Below are 14,409 nucleotides of genomic sequence, written 5' to 3'. Positions count from 1 at the left end.
AATAGTGCTTATACAAGGCAAACACCTCGGTGTTTTAGTAAAACTGCCCATCCAGACTAATATCTGCATATTTTTTCCTGTTTCTGTCATGAGCAGGAGTTTCCCTGAGCAAGAAGCACAAGTGCAGCTGATGCAAAGAGGCAAATCTGGGGGTGTGTGTCCATCTCAGCCCAGGGCACATCCCTGCACTTCACAGTTCCAGCCATGAACAGCTCCCAGATACATAAATTAATTCCACTGGAAGTGACTCTGTGTGTAAAGTATTGCATGGACTTATCCATTGAATTCTTTCTCCACATTTAGGTTCTAAAAAAGAAAGAAATAGATGAAACCAAACCCACCAAGCCACAGATGTCCAAGTGCCCTGAGAGCAGGGCAGTGCCAGCATGAAGGTGCTCATTAAATCAGCCAGGAATGATTACCTGCCACAGGGCTGGGCCACTTGGATTAGCAAGGCTGCGAGTTGAATTAATTAAGGGTTGCTTTTTGCTCTTATTAGTATTGTTTTCTGGCTTGGAATCCTCTGCAATGATTGATTTGCAATTATAGAGGGCACAGAAGATGGACTTGGCAGTCAGCAGTGCCTGACTGATTAAACAGGTACAGGGAGGGGAATGAGACACCTGAGGGACCACACTGAAACAATTCTCTGGAATATTGTCTCTGGAAAATTTTCCTTAGGCCTTTGTTTAGTTTCAGAAAAGTACATTGTGCTCTCTAGAGAAAAAATTACAATGGTGCACCAAACCTCTTAATTATCCAGGTAATTAGAAAGCCTTCCATACTCCAGCCCCTAAAAGAGAATCAGTTTAATTCTCAGTGTGTTTATTTGTTTAAGGACCTCTTCAGGCATAAACATTTTAATGGTGATGTAGTGATTAATATTTCTATAACGAACAAATAATCAGATATTATATAATTATATATTAATAACAATCTCAGGGTGATAAACACCCTTAAAATTAATGTCTGTTTGTGTAAAGTTGAGAAAAAGTTGTGCTACTCTCCCTATGTGAGTATCATGCATGTTAAATGTCAGAAATGTCACACAAAAAGAGAGACAAACAATTCCTCTTCCAAATAAAGATTATGGGGGGTTTAAATATTTAAGCCAAGCTTAATTTCACTCTTTTTCCCCTTGGGGAAAGCTGTGACAGAGAAGCAGACTCTGGGCTGGCTTGGCCAGCGAAGTTTCAGGTGTGACTCCTCCTGTGGTCCCTGATGGTGCCCAAAGGCTTCCCTGGGCATCTCCTCCTGATGGGTGGTGGGAAACATCCACAGGGATCTTTTCCACAGGCAGGTGAGTGCCCACACTGCCACCAAAATGTGCTCTTTTCTCTCATCTGTCCAAAATAACGGGATTTTCACGCTTTGTTTAGCAGTAAAGATAAATAATCCCCAAAGAAACCACCTGCACCAGAATGGTTGAAACACTTTGTATTTCCTGAGCAACATCAAAGGGTCTCCCACACCAATCAAAATATTACATTTCATTCATTTTGTGGTTAATAATGTTCATTTTCCTCTTAGATTTGGAATATTTCTACTTGGCAAATGCATCAGACTTGGAAGTGGCTTGAGTTTCCATCAGCCATCACTTTGGAAATGAAACAATCCTAAATAGGATGCAATTGTGAATTAAAGCAGATTTAAAGCAGGGAGCAACTGCAATGAGGCTGATCCTCAGATTTGAAGGTTATTTTCAGCTTCATTAAACCCAGAGCTTACAGGGATCTGCAGGAACCCAGCCTTGCTCTGGAAGCAGAGAAAATTGCTTACTTTGAGATGCCAGAATACCTCTGTGTTTGTAAACACCACCCACAGTTTCAAAGGAATAGCATTTTATCCACTCACTCAATGGAGTTTTAAGTAGAAACTCTTTTTTTGCTAGATTTTTGTGTGCTATTTGTGACATTTAGCAGACATGATACTCACACAGGGAGAGTAGCACAACTTTTTCTCAACTTTACACAAACAGATATTAATTTTAAGGGTGTTTATCACTTCAGGTGCTATAACTGCAGATAGTTATTAATATATAGTTATATCATATGTGATTATTTGTTCATTATGGAAATATTAATCACTGCCTCATCTCCATCCCTGTGGATGTTTCCCACCACCCATCAGGAGGAGATGCCCAGGGAAGCATTTTTGGCACCATCAAGGGACCACAAGAGAAGTCACACCTGAAATTTTGCTGGCCAAGCAGCCCAGAGTCTTCTTCTCTGTCACAGCTTCCCCTAGTGCTTCCCATAGGAAAAAAAGTGAAATTAAGCTTGGCTTAAATATTTAAAATCCCCATAATCTTTATTTAGAAGAGGAATTTTATGTCTCTAATGAACAGGAAAGGAAAAAGGTGCAAAATTAAATTAACAGAAGGAATGTTATTAATGGAATTGACTTTTGCTGTGTGTTTTGCTGACAGCTGGAAAGAGGAATATTGATCTGTTCTTCTTGATTTATTTTGTACAGATAAATACACTCATCTCTGAATCTTTTTTCAACTCTAGCTTCCCATTCCTTGAAAATTTAGCTGCTGCTTTATGCAGAACTTGCCCCTGGAAATGTGGCAGCCTTCAAAAGGGATCTGCACCATGTTAAGGGTCACATTATTACTTAAATCTGAGCTCGAAGCTTGGTTTACTCCAGAGCTGCCACTCAGCCACAGTTTCTCTCCTCCTGAGGTGATGCCAGCAAAGGGCTCAAACCAGGTCTTGTTCCTTTTCCCCAGCAGGCAGAATCTGATGGAACAGATTATTTCTGGATTGTCTCAGCCTGCCCAGAGCTCTGGGTGTAATCAATAATTTGGAATTTGTGCCTCTTACCCCCAGACACATTTTCTGGGATTTTTTTTTTTTTTTTTTCTGAGAGGTTTTTCCACTGGGTTGATGTGGGGTGAGGGGTCTGTCTGATGGAGCTCCCTGGCAAGAACTCTGGTTATATATGGAGTGAACATCATTAGCAGCTAAATTGTTAATTAATTAAGCAAGAAACGCGTGGGTGGACACTTCTGCTGGTGAGCCACGGGGATTTATGGCTCTTTAAGGTGTCCCTCCTGTGTTTTGGTACCCCTTTGTCCCCCCAGCGTGGCAAGGGAGGCTCACAGAAGGAGGTCTGTGCTGGAGGAGCAGGAATAGGATAAAAACTGCTGTGCTCAGCCTCCTCCTGTGGCAGATGGATATTCCTGGCTCTGCTGGTGGACTCTCCACAGGATCTGAGCCTCCTGGTTCTCGTCTAGATCCAGCTGGAGTCAGGAAAACTGTGGTTCTAAATTAGGCCCGTGTGTGACTGCACCAAACACACACATCCCACACAGCCCCCTCCTGCTCCTCGTGTCTCCTGAGCCTTCTACCTGTGCCTTGTTTTAGTTTTTATTTTCTTTGCAAGTTTGATGGCTGTGGGGGAATTCGACTTGAGACACTAATTATGCACTGTCAGGATATAATTACTAAAGAAGGCAATGCAGAGCATGATTTGGCCCAGTGAAACATCATGAAGTTAGTTTGGTTTTCAGGACTAAAATTTGAACTAGCTCAAATTTTTCTCACGATAAACAAGGTCTGTTATAGAAATAATCACATTTATTTCCTGGCTTTACTAAATATTCCTCCTATAAACTGCATCATCTTAACACTGAGGTTTGAAGACTTTTAAAATGCAAAGTGTGAGGGCAAAGCTTTACTTTGAAGCATTTCTTTTCCCAGCTCCAAGGCCAATATCATTATCTGTCCCTCTGAATTGTCCCCAGCCTGCTTTAGATAACGCTTTAGATAATGGAGCTGGATCTTTCATTTACAATTCAGCCACTGAGCAAGGAGCAGATTTTCTGGACAGCTCTTAATGACCTTAAAGCCCTTGGTAACTTTGATATTCCCATAAAGAGAGGAAATATCAGGGCAGTTTGGATTTGTGAGAGGATGCTCCGCTGGCAGCGTGCCAGGGCAGCCCTGCCAGTCAAGGCATGGGTGAAATTGCTGCCAGGACAGGAGGAAATGTCTGATCCCCATGCTGTCAGCCCAGTCTGATGGGATTTGGGCATTTCAAGTGGGAAATAATAAAACACCAAGAGGAATATTGCTGTCTTTGCTGTGTGTTATGTGTGAACCAAAATGCAGTGAAAAACCTCCTCCTGTTTGCAGAGGTACCCTAACAGAAATCACTGTGATAAATTACACAGCTTGTGCAGATATCCTTGCACTTAAATTTTCGAGAAAAATGTGATTTTTTAAAAAAAATGTCTATACATCAGCTCCCAAGTTATTCTTTGCTGCCAGCTGAAGAAGCACTTGTGCAAACGAAGACACGTTGTAATAATAATTTATTCTGGTAGTAAACCTTCCAAGCAGGAAGACCTTTTGCATGCAAAACACATAAAACCCTCTAACTGAAAAGTGAGCATCAGTATTTTATGTAACCTGGTGTCACTTCATTTCTCCATCCATTAGGCACAGAAACTTGGGGATATTGCCCTGATGCTGTTCTTTTGTTATGGGGTTTCTGCATCATTCTGAATACAAGAACCTTTTGGAGGTAAATTCAAGCTTTTTAACATGAATAATTGGTTCAGTGCTAGAGCCACCTCAACAGCAAAACTCTTGAGCTGTGCTCATCCCTGAGCAATTCTACACGTGGCATTTGCTGTCCTCACTTTTGGAATTTTAGCTGCCACTTCCAAAGCATTATTGACACAAGGAAAGCAAGCAGAGGCTGGAAATGCTGGATGGCATCAAAGAAAGGAATAAAGGATCCTAGGAAAGTTGCTGTTTTTCTTGGAGGAAATATAATTGTGGCACGTTAGTCTGGTTTAATTGTTGCGGTAATTTAAGTGACTTGTGTATCTTTGCTGTAATTATGGTGTCACTAAAGCTGTAAATCCTATAGAAAAATAAGCAAATAGTGCCTCATTGAAGCAGAAGTTTAGGCTATTATGGGGAGAGCAGTGGGATTTAACCAGGGCAAGTTTCTGACACGTTTTGTGTTTGGTTTTTGCTGTAGTGATTCAGGCTGCAAAGGGATTGTTCTAAGGAAGCTGAGCAGAAGTGCATCCACACCCAACAGAGAATGGTGTTTGTATCCCTGGTGGAGCAACTAAGGAGCATAAACAGCCAAGAATTGAACTATATATTCAATAACTTGAGAAATGGAGTTAATTGTTGAATGTACACTTCTATGTGACCATCAGCACACCAAAGGAAGAGAAAACGTAAGGAATTCTTTTTCCTTCTAGATGTGAGGGAGTTCAGTCTCTCTGGAATATTTTATAAGCTAATGAGTTATTACCTTCCACTGATTTCCCTGGATTCTGTACATGATTTTCTCTCTATCAGATCATTTTTAAACTTTCAGACAGGAGTTGATATCTGTGGCTTCCTCAAACACTCAAAGTATGAGCAGTGTCTTCCCTGGATGTGTTTTACCCAAATTCCAGGAGTCACAACCAGAAAGGAACAAGAGTGAGTTACAATCATGGTTTTGTGCCCCCAGAGGGGCTGCCTTGGGATTTGGACACTTGAAGGAAGCCCCTTCTAACTTTGCTTTCACTGAATCAAACTCTGCATGTTTTCCCCCCCGTGCCATTTGGGTTTCAATGAGCTACAGCAGGGCTAAAATGGAGATTTTATGGCAAACACACTTCAAGAAACAGAACTGACCTCGGTGCTCTCAGCCCTAATTGCCCATAATTACACAACAAATGAGAAAATGGGGCAGTGTAATAAGATGCTGGAGTGAGACTCAAGAACGTCTGTGCTCTGCATGTTTGCCACCATCAGATATTGTATTTCTGCTGCAAGGAAAGGGAAATAATTGCCTAAATGTAGGCTAAGGACTGGAATGGAGAAAGCTGTAAAACAAGATAACTGGGAAAATGAAGAAAAGGGAAACAGCACTTGTGTTCCAGGGAAAGCTTCGGGTCTAGCAGAGTGGAGCTATTTAGATGGCAAATATCGAATGGATTAAAGTCTCCTTTTCAAAGCCGGCTGCTTTATCTCACAGCACACACCTTCCACGGGCCCTGAAAGCCTTCAAAATGCAGATTCAGGGTTATCCTGGGGCTTCCAGTCTTACCCAATTTGCCAAGGTATTGTTCCATACATTTAATAAAGACTTGAGGCTCTCCTGACACCAGTCCTTGGTGCCTCGGACTCTTGCTGGAGCAGAGGGCTGAGGGACGATGTACCCTGGGAGGTGTCACGCCTTGGGGACACTTTGCATTAAATATTTTTCCAGGATTTCCCCTGAGTTTTTTATCAGCTTTTCCCCTTTTTAGTTCCCTGCTTGTTGTTTTTAGTGTTGCTCGCTCCATGATCAAAGAATAAATAAATGGAGGTGTTTAAATAATTTGTCGAAGCGACATTTCGGTAGTCTCAGTTCTAAATCTCTGCATGGATTTCCATCCTCATGGTTTGAGCCTGACCAGGGCATCTCTCTGATCAAGGACTCCTAAAGGCGGCTGAATTAAATGTATATAAGTGTGTTTATATGAATAAATGTGTGCAAATATTGAGGAGGTGTCACTCCTATGGAGAATCTTCCAGTGAGGAGCGGAACTGCCGAGGTGGGATGAGCAACACCCACAGCCTCGCTGGTCCCCAGGCTTTGTTCAAAGTCTGTGACACTGTTTGATTCTTTCATTCCCACTCCCACTTGAATTACAAGAGACTGTAAAAATGTCATTAAAAACCCCCAAGGAAATACATCTTTCAGCTGTTGTGTTTGGACAGAAAAGCTTGGAACCAGTATGATCAGAATCTGCAAGGTTTTGTGGCATCTAATGGCATGGTTGAACATTTTTTCATGGAAGATTGGAATCCTTCATCCCAGTGATACAAAAATCACCCCTGGGTGCAAGTTTAGAGGTCACTAGGTGTTGGAACCCTGGTTATGAGAATTTCAGACTTTCTGTGCTGCCAGGCACTGACCCCCAGGAGAACTCTGCATTGACCTGAGGCCATGGAGAAGCTTCCAAAATGGAATGACAGAACTGGGATTGTGGGTGTGGAGTTTGAATAGAAGTGTGTGATATCACAGGGTGAAAACTCAGAGTTTAAGGGTTTAGAATATGGTAATATATATAAAGTAAGATGGAGGTTTTGGGGCGGAGGCTGGTCCTTCTTTACCTTCTTCACCTTCTTCATCACCTCCTTCTCCTTCTCCTTCTCCTTCTCCTTCTCCTTCTCCTTCTCCTTCTCCTTCTCCTTCTCCTTCTCCTTCTCCTTCTCCTTCTCCTTCTCCTTCCCCTTCTCCTCCTCCTCCTCCTCCTCCTCCTCCTTCTCCTCCATGGGTTTGGGTGGTTTTGTGTAATTGGATAAAAAAGTCCACATTGTGGGGACACGGGTTGTTGGTTATTGGGTTAAAAGTAAAAATAATTTAGGTGTCATTTCTTAATTACACAGTTTATCCTTAAAAGGCCTTGTAGAGAGAGATATGGGGGCTCCATTTTTAGTTTGTCAGAGTGAAGAGCTGTAGAACTCAGGGTTTGTGAGACTGTGGCATGGATAAGAACTAACAAACATCTGAGTCCCAACAAGAAATCCCGTCTCATGATTTAATCCTGACCTTGGCAAAAATAAATAAATACTCAACAACCAGGAGTTGAAATTCCATGGAGGTGACAGAGGCAATGAAGGTCAAAGCTGTGAACTTTGAGTTTTCCTATATCTTGGATGGTGTTGGGATGAGCTGCTGGGTTCTGCCTCAGCAGTGTCCCTTGCCCAGCCCAGCCCTCCTGGGCAGTGCTCCCTGAATTACCACACAAAAACAGGTGTAAGGAAATCGCCTTCTTGGCACTGATGTTGTTTGCATCTCTCAGTTGTTATTACAAATATCTGAATATTAAACATGCACCCAAAGCTCCTAAGCCTTTAATCCCTTTGTTTTCCTACAATAGCCATCTATTCTTTTTTTACTGGTAAGAAATGCAAAGCTGAATAATATCCAGCAGTACCATGTCTAAATAAGCAAAAAGCTGGCAAGGAATCAAGAGATAATAACGGTGGCTTTGTTTCGTTTCCTGCTCAGGAGCAGCAAGGAACTCAGGAATTGGCTGTTGGACCATCTGCAGCAAGGACAGGGAAAGTCATGGGAGCAGCAGAAAAGCTCTGACAAAAAAATTGCAAAGGGTCAAAGCCCTGATTTCATTAAGCAGCTCCTTTCAGAATTATCTTTTCCTCTCTCCAAAAGCTGGGGCATAATCTGTCATTTCAGCTTTTGTTCAGTAACAGCATGAAAAAACTCAATGGAATAGGGTAGGAATGGTGGCTAATGAAGTTAGGACTTTATAAGGTTCATTTTGAGTGTTACTTACTAATTGGAGGTTTCTATTCCTTTCAGGTTGTTGTCATTATTGCAGATCTGTAATTTCACCTTAAAATGCTTTCTTTTAATTATTATTATTATTGTAATTTTTAACCTAGATATTAACCTTCATTAAAAAAAAAAACCTCCTAAAATTTCTGGTCTTTCTGGTCATAAAAATATTTATATTTACCAGCCAAGAAATTAAGACTCCCCAATTTTTTTTTTTTCTTAACTAGCATTACAAAATCCATCCAAGGCTATTTTGGACCTGCCTGATGTATGACTCAAGGATCTCTGGAGCTGGCAGACTCCTGGGTGTCCTGGTGGTCTGTGCATATGTGTCTCCAAACTGGCATGAAGAGGTGGTTGTGTCAATATTTATTTTATGTTAGTGAGTCTTTGGACAGCCTAAATACAGAGGGCTGATTTGGGCTTTTAAATCCAAGACTCTCATTTGTCCATATTTGAATTATTGAAGAGTATCTGCTTTACTTAAGCTCACCACATTTGAATTTGTGCATTTCTAGAAAGCACAAAATTAATGACGTGCCTTGGGAGGTTTAAGAATTTCCCCTGTTTTTAAGGAACCAAAGGAGAAGGAAGGACATTTTTTAAAGGGATTTAAGACATGATACATCCTTTCTTAACCAGTTCTTCAACTTCTCACCAATTAGGTTTCAGAGGAAGCAATACCCATTTTTTTATTCAAAACTTTATTCAAATTTAACTTGAATATTAACCTTGATATGTCCCCGTGCAGAAAACATCACTGCTGTTTCTAGGTCTGCCAGCAGGAGTGAAAATTCCTTTCTTCTGGTACATTCCAGGTAGGAAGGAACATGAAAAAAAAAAAAAAAAATCACATAAAGCTGAAGAAGTTGAGAAAAGGATGATTTGAAAGTAAAACCTGACAGCTGTTCCCAGCAAAAGGACCCCAAAACCAGCACCCAACAGCAGGCTTGGTCTGAAAAATCAACAAACTGAGAATTCAGATATTTGAGGAGGAAGGATAATTACTAATTTATTAAATTTCTTTCTGCTTGTTTGTGATTTTTTTTCAGCTTTTCTATGGTTGGTGTTTTCATCCAGCTGCAAATGAAGAATTCCTTTCTCTCCATTTTGCCCAAAGCAGAGCTGGGGGGATGCAGCTGAGAGTCACTTTCAGCTTGGTGCATTATCTGGAGCCAGCAATTAGCTGGAAGCAAATATTAATTTTCCTTTTCCCCTTCATTTACAGGCAGTGAACTCTATCCTGGAGTGAACATTGTCAGCTACAAATGCCAGGTTCAAATCTCTTGCTTGTAGGATATTTCCATTCTGGAATATCCCTGATGTTCTCTTATTACAGCTTAAAAAAAAAAATAAATCAAAAAGCAGATGATAAATTTCAATCAAGTAATAATGTCAGACACATTTTGATATTTCCACATATTTATGCATGAATGGCCAAAAGAAAAATATTCTCTCTTTTTTTTGTGCAATCTTGTAATTTCTCTGTCAGTTGAGAAGGTAGATAATAAATATTGGCAATACACAAGACTTGGCTCTACTAAGAGCTACCCTTTGCTATCTTGAGCAGCAGCAGTTATTAATTTTCAGACATAATCAAGTGATTTATATTCATGATTATGGTTCAAACCATCCTGACACTTGTTCCTTCTACATCTGACGCCTTCTCGCTTCGTGCTTTTTGTGTTCAGCAGCAATTAAAATAAGAATGAGAGGGTTTGGGGTTTTTTAGGAGTGTTGTTATAACATTTCTCCTCTGATTTCAGGTCTTTGCACTGAGTCATCACCTGAGCAGTGTGTTCTGCACTGACTTCCAGTAATTATTTTTGTGTATTAGAGACTCCCAGCAAGTCATTTCCTCATTTGCACTGAGAACTGCAAAATGCATCCCTCTTTCTATGCACCATAGATCCATTGGAATTCTTACCTTTGTCATCATTATCATGATCACTGATCTCTAATTATCACTGGTCTCTAATTTGACCTCATAAAAATCCGTAAAGAGCACTGGCATAAAATTTTAATGTTCATCACCTCTGCCATACTTTGTTGGATCAAAAGTGGTATTGGAATGGGAATAAAGATCCATTTTTGAGACGTAAAGAAGCATATTTATCTAGAAAAACAATTTCTATACAATGTCTATTTGCATTTCTTTGAGAAGAACTGCACATACTTCGAAAATGAACTTTAAATATGTTCTGTTTTTCCACAACAACGAAATGACTCAGTTGATATTATTTCTCTGTCTGTTTGGTAAACAAAATCAAAATATTTTGGTTGTCAATTACTATAAAATGAAAACTGCTTTTGTCTGAGTCGGAGCTCACAGCATCTGATCTTGAATTGTGATGTGCTTTGGGAAAATGACACAACATGGGATGAATCCAAATTCGTTCTCTCCAGAGTCTCTTTGGGGGAAAATCTGTTTCCAGTGCCTTGGTGAGACTTCACAGCTCCTTGCCTTGCTCAGCTGAATGTCTGGAGGAGATTCCAGGCCTCTAAAAAGAGCTCAGCCTTTTCCCTTGCTTGGATGTGGCCAGAGCTAGCCTGGAGAGCTCCCAGTTTGGAGAAGTGGGATTGCAGGGTGGGTTCAGCCGTGCAAAGGAGGAATGCGGGGATTACAGGAGTGTGTTCCTGCTGGATCTGTGCCAGACATCCTTCCAGAATAACAATTATGTTCCTGGCTGGACTGGAAACGTGCCAACAGATTCTTACAGAAATTAAGGGCTGTAACTTTAACTTATATTAAATATTTGACACCCAAACAGTAAAAAAACAAATCTTATTAAACTGTAGACAAAGCATAAGCCATTTCTGTTTCCTAGCATGGTCCTGTAGCTGAAACCCCAATTTTTAGCCCTGCTGACTGAAGGAATGTCAAGGAGCTCACTCTGCCCAGCTAATGAGCTTTGCAAGTTGTGTGGAATTTAATTAAAAATGGGCCTGTTCAAAGCAAAGAGATAAATGTCTCTTTTTAAATTAGTGCATTTTTAACAGTACCTCATTTCCTAGATTGCTTTCCTGTGCCATTCTCTCCAGCTCAGCCTGTACCCCTGGGTTTCCAAGAATTCTTCTTCCCAGCTTTTTGTCGGAAAGGAATCAGCTCTGAATTCCTGGAAACCAAAGCAGGAGCCAGCAGAGACCACGCTGCTCCAGCTCCTCACTTAATGGAGTTCTCATTGTCTATATGGCCTCTCAGTGTCCCTGGCTGAGGAGCCTTCCCCATTCCTCCCACTTGGATTTTGATCTCACACCTTGCCTTGGTGTCCTTTGGGAATAACGAAAGCACACTCAGCTGGGGAACCTGCTGGGAAACCCTCCCCGGAGAGCTCGGTATTCCCTGGTTCTGTGCCCTGGCTGATGGATAACAGGTTTGTGGCACTGCCAGTTCAGGGAAGCACTTAAGCAAATGGTTTTATTGATGGCAGGGGGATTGTTAAATGGAACCCGTGGAATATGCTGTGCTGGGCCCAGGGCTTTCCTGGAACAGTCAAATGAAATAAATCAACTTTGGAGAACAAATATCCATCAAAGAAACCCCTCAGGCTTCCCCAACTGTTGTCATCCTCATAATCTACACGAAACCATTCTGGTTTTTTAATAGACACTCAAAAGCAGCATATTTAGCAATTTTTAGCAATGTTTCCAGCGTTTTCTTGGACTTGGATGTTGTTCCCATGGAAAGGAGGGGTGAGGTTTGTTTGGAAACTCTGCCTGTTCTTCACCTGAGTCCCTGCGAGTGGTGGCATTGATCTGAGGGGAGATGGATGGATGGATGGATGGATGGATGGATGGATGGATGGATGGATGGATGATGGAGGAGAGGAAGGAAGGAAGGGAGGAAGGGAGGAAGGGAGGAAGGGAGGGAGGGAGGGAGGGAGGAAGTTGCGGAAGGAAGGAAGTTGCGGAAGGAAGTTGCGGAAGTTGCGGAAGTTGCGGAAGTTGCGGAAGTTGCGGAAGGAAGGAAGGAAGGAAGGAAGGAAGGAAGGAAGGAAGGAAGGAAGCCTCAGTGCTCTGTGTGTGTCACTGATTTTCCTTCCTTTAAGTGCTGACTGAGGAAAAGGAGCCCATCCCCTCTGTGATTCATCAGAGAATATTCAAAATTTCTCATTCCAGGCAGAGCTGAGGCATGGAGGAATTGGAGTAAATTCATGAGCAGTAAAAAAAATACAAGTGGCACTTCTCAGCCATTTCTTTATTATTGAAAAATCACTTGTAAATGCTTTAATAATATGAATTGAAAAGTTTTCTTTAGAAAATACAGATTTAATGTTAGAATCCCACCTATCATTTGCAAGAAAAAGACAAAAGCCAGTTAGATGTGAAGGATTCATATTAAGGTTATGATTGAAACCTCTTTGCTATAAAATGATAACATTTCTCTGTTAATCTTTCATCTTATTCATCTGCTTTTGACATTTATTAGTACTATTCCTTGAAATATGTTTATATTGATTTGAGATTAATATTTTGCAGTTAATTCCAATAAAAATTTTAATGGTCATCAATGTGATTCTCCCCTGCAACACGTTCAACAGCTCTTTCCCTCATTTGGGAATGTTTAGCAACTTCTTGTGGTGATTAAGCAGAAATAATACATGAGGAACATGAGGGCTCCATGAAGGTTAAAGTAACAAAGATATGGAAACAGAAGAGATTAAAAACCCGAGTCATGCAACTGGATGAGCTGACTGGCATTTCATAGCTGCTTTTCACTCCTCTGCAGAACCTGATGCTTCATATTGAAGTCCAAAGAGTGTTTGGTCCAAAGAGTGTCTGTAATCTGCCTGTAATTCTGGCTGCGCCTGCCATTGGCCCCGGGCTTTGCAAACACAGCTGAGAACTGATAACAGCAGCTCATAAAGCCCCAGGTTTGATGCTGAGCTTCACAGTCAGGAGCAGCAAATGAAGGAACCACAGAAAATTTAAGGTAAGGCTTTTCATTTTGTTATTTAATTATATTATTTATTCCAGGGTTCTGGAGAGCTTTGGATGAATGCTCATCACGCAACAGAACTTAGATTTATAAATTATAAGGCTTTATTTCCAATGGTTTAGGGTTTGGAGGGAGACCAGGAGAAGAAAGAACTGGAATTCAATGAGATAGGAGGCTTTAATGACAAGAACTTGAATGAAATGATGGTTTTTTAAGTTTTAGGATGATATCATCTGGGGCAGCACAGCAAAAGGGGATTTTAGGTTGTGATGGAGGGAGGGTGATGGGTTAAAAATGGCAAAAAGGTGCACACAATGATTTAAACTGTTATTTCACACACAAAATAGTTAATTTTAAAGTATTTTTCATTCTGTGGGTCATCACTAAAACATGCAAAAGTTTTTGTGCCATTGCAATGCACACGTGGTCCCACACTTCCTTAACTAAAAAGAACCAAATTCTCTGTATTTAACTCTCTTTTATGAGGTTAAATGCCCTTAACCACAAGTTAAATGCAGTGGTAGCTGCCAGTGTGTATTGATCTGCCTGCTGAGATTAGTTTTAAATAGTTTTAATTAGTTTTAATCAGTTTGATTGCTGGTGCACAGTTCAGTGTTGATGGGTCTGGGTTGTTCTCTGAGCCAGCACGGCTCCCTTGGCTCAGCACACCTTTCTCACCAAAAATATAAAAAAGGAATTTGGGAAAACTTTGTTTTCCACAGCTTTTTAAGGCACTGACTCCTTTGAGTTATTTCCCATATTTCAGTTGTGATTCCAGCAGCAACCACTGTGCCATGAGCTTGTACACAGTCTGTTCTGCCACTGCACAAAAAAGCAATTTATCTCTGTCTTGCCTTGCCACGTGTCCTGGACATGCCCTCAGAGTTTATTCCAGCTTTTCATTGGTATATTTTTAACAAATCAAGTTCCTCCTTTTTAAATGAATAACCTTTTGTTTGCTCTAAAGGAGAAAAGAAAGCTTAGAAAGGGGGAAAAGGGGAAGAAGATTTTATTTGTTTTCTGTTCCAGGGATTTTAATAACCTGTGGGAAACTCCATGGTTAATTTCAGGAATAAATTGTTCTGCGTTAAATGATTTGCAGGGACGAAAATACATTTCTCAGTGTAACAATTTCATAATCTGCACTGGGTGAATTATCC

Source organism: Vidua macroura, chromosome 10, assembly GCF_024509145.1.
Source record: "Vidua macroura isolate BioBank_ID:100142 chromosome 10, ASM2450914v1, whole genome shotgun sequence".
Classification (NCBI taxonomy): Eukaryota; Metazoa; Chordata; class Aves; order Passeriformes; family Viduidae; genus Vidua; species Vidua macroura.
Note: the sequence above shows the minus strand (reverse complement) of the source record.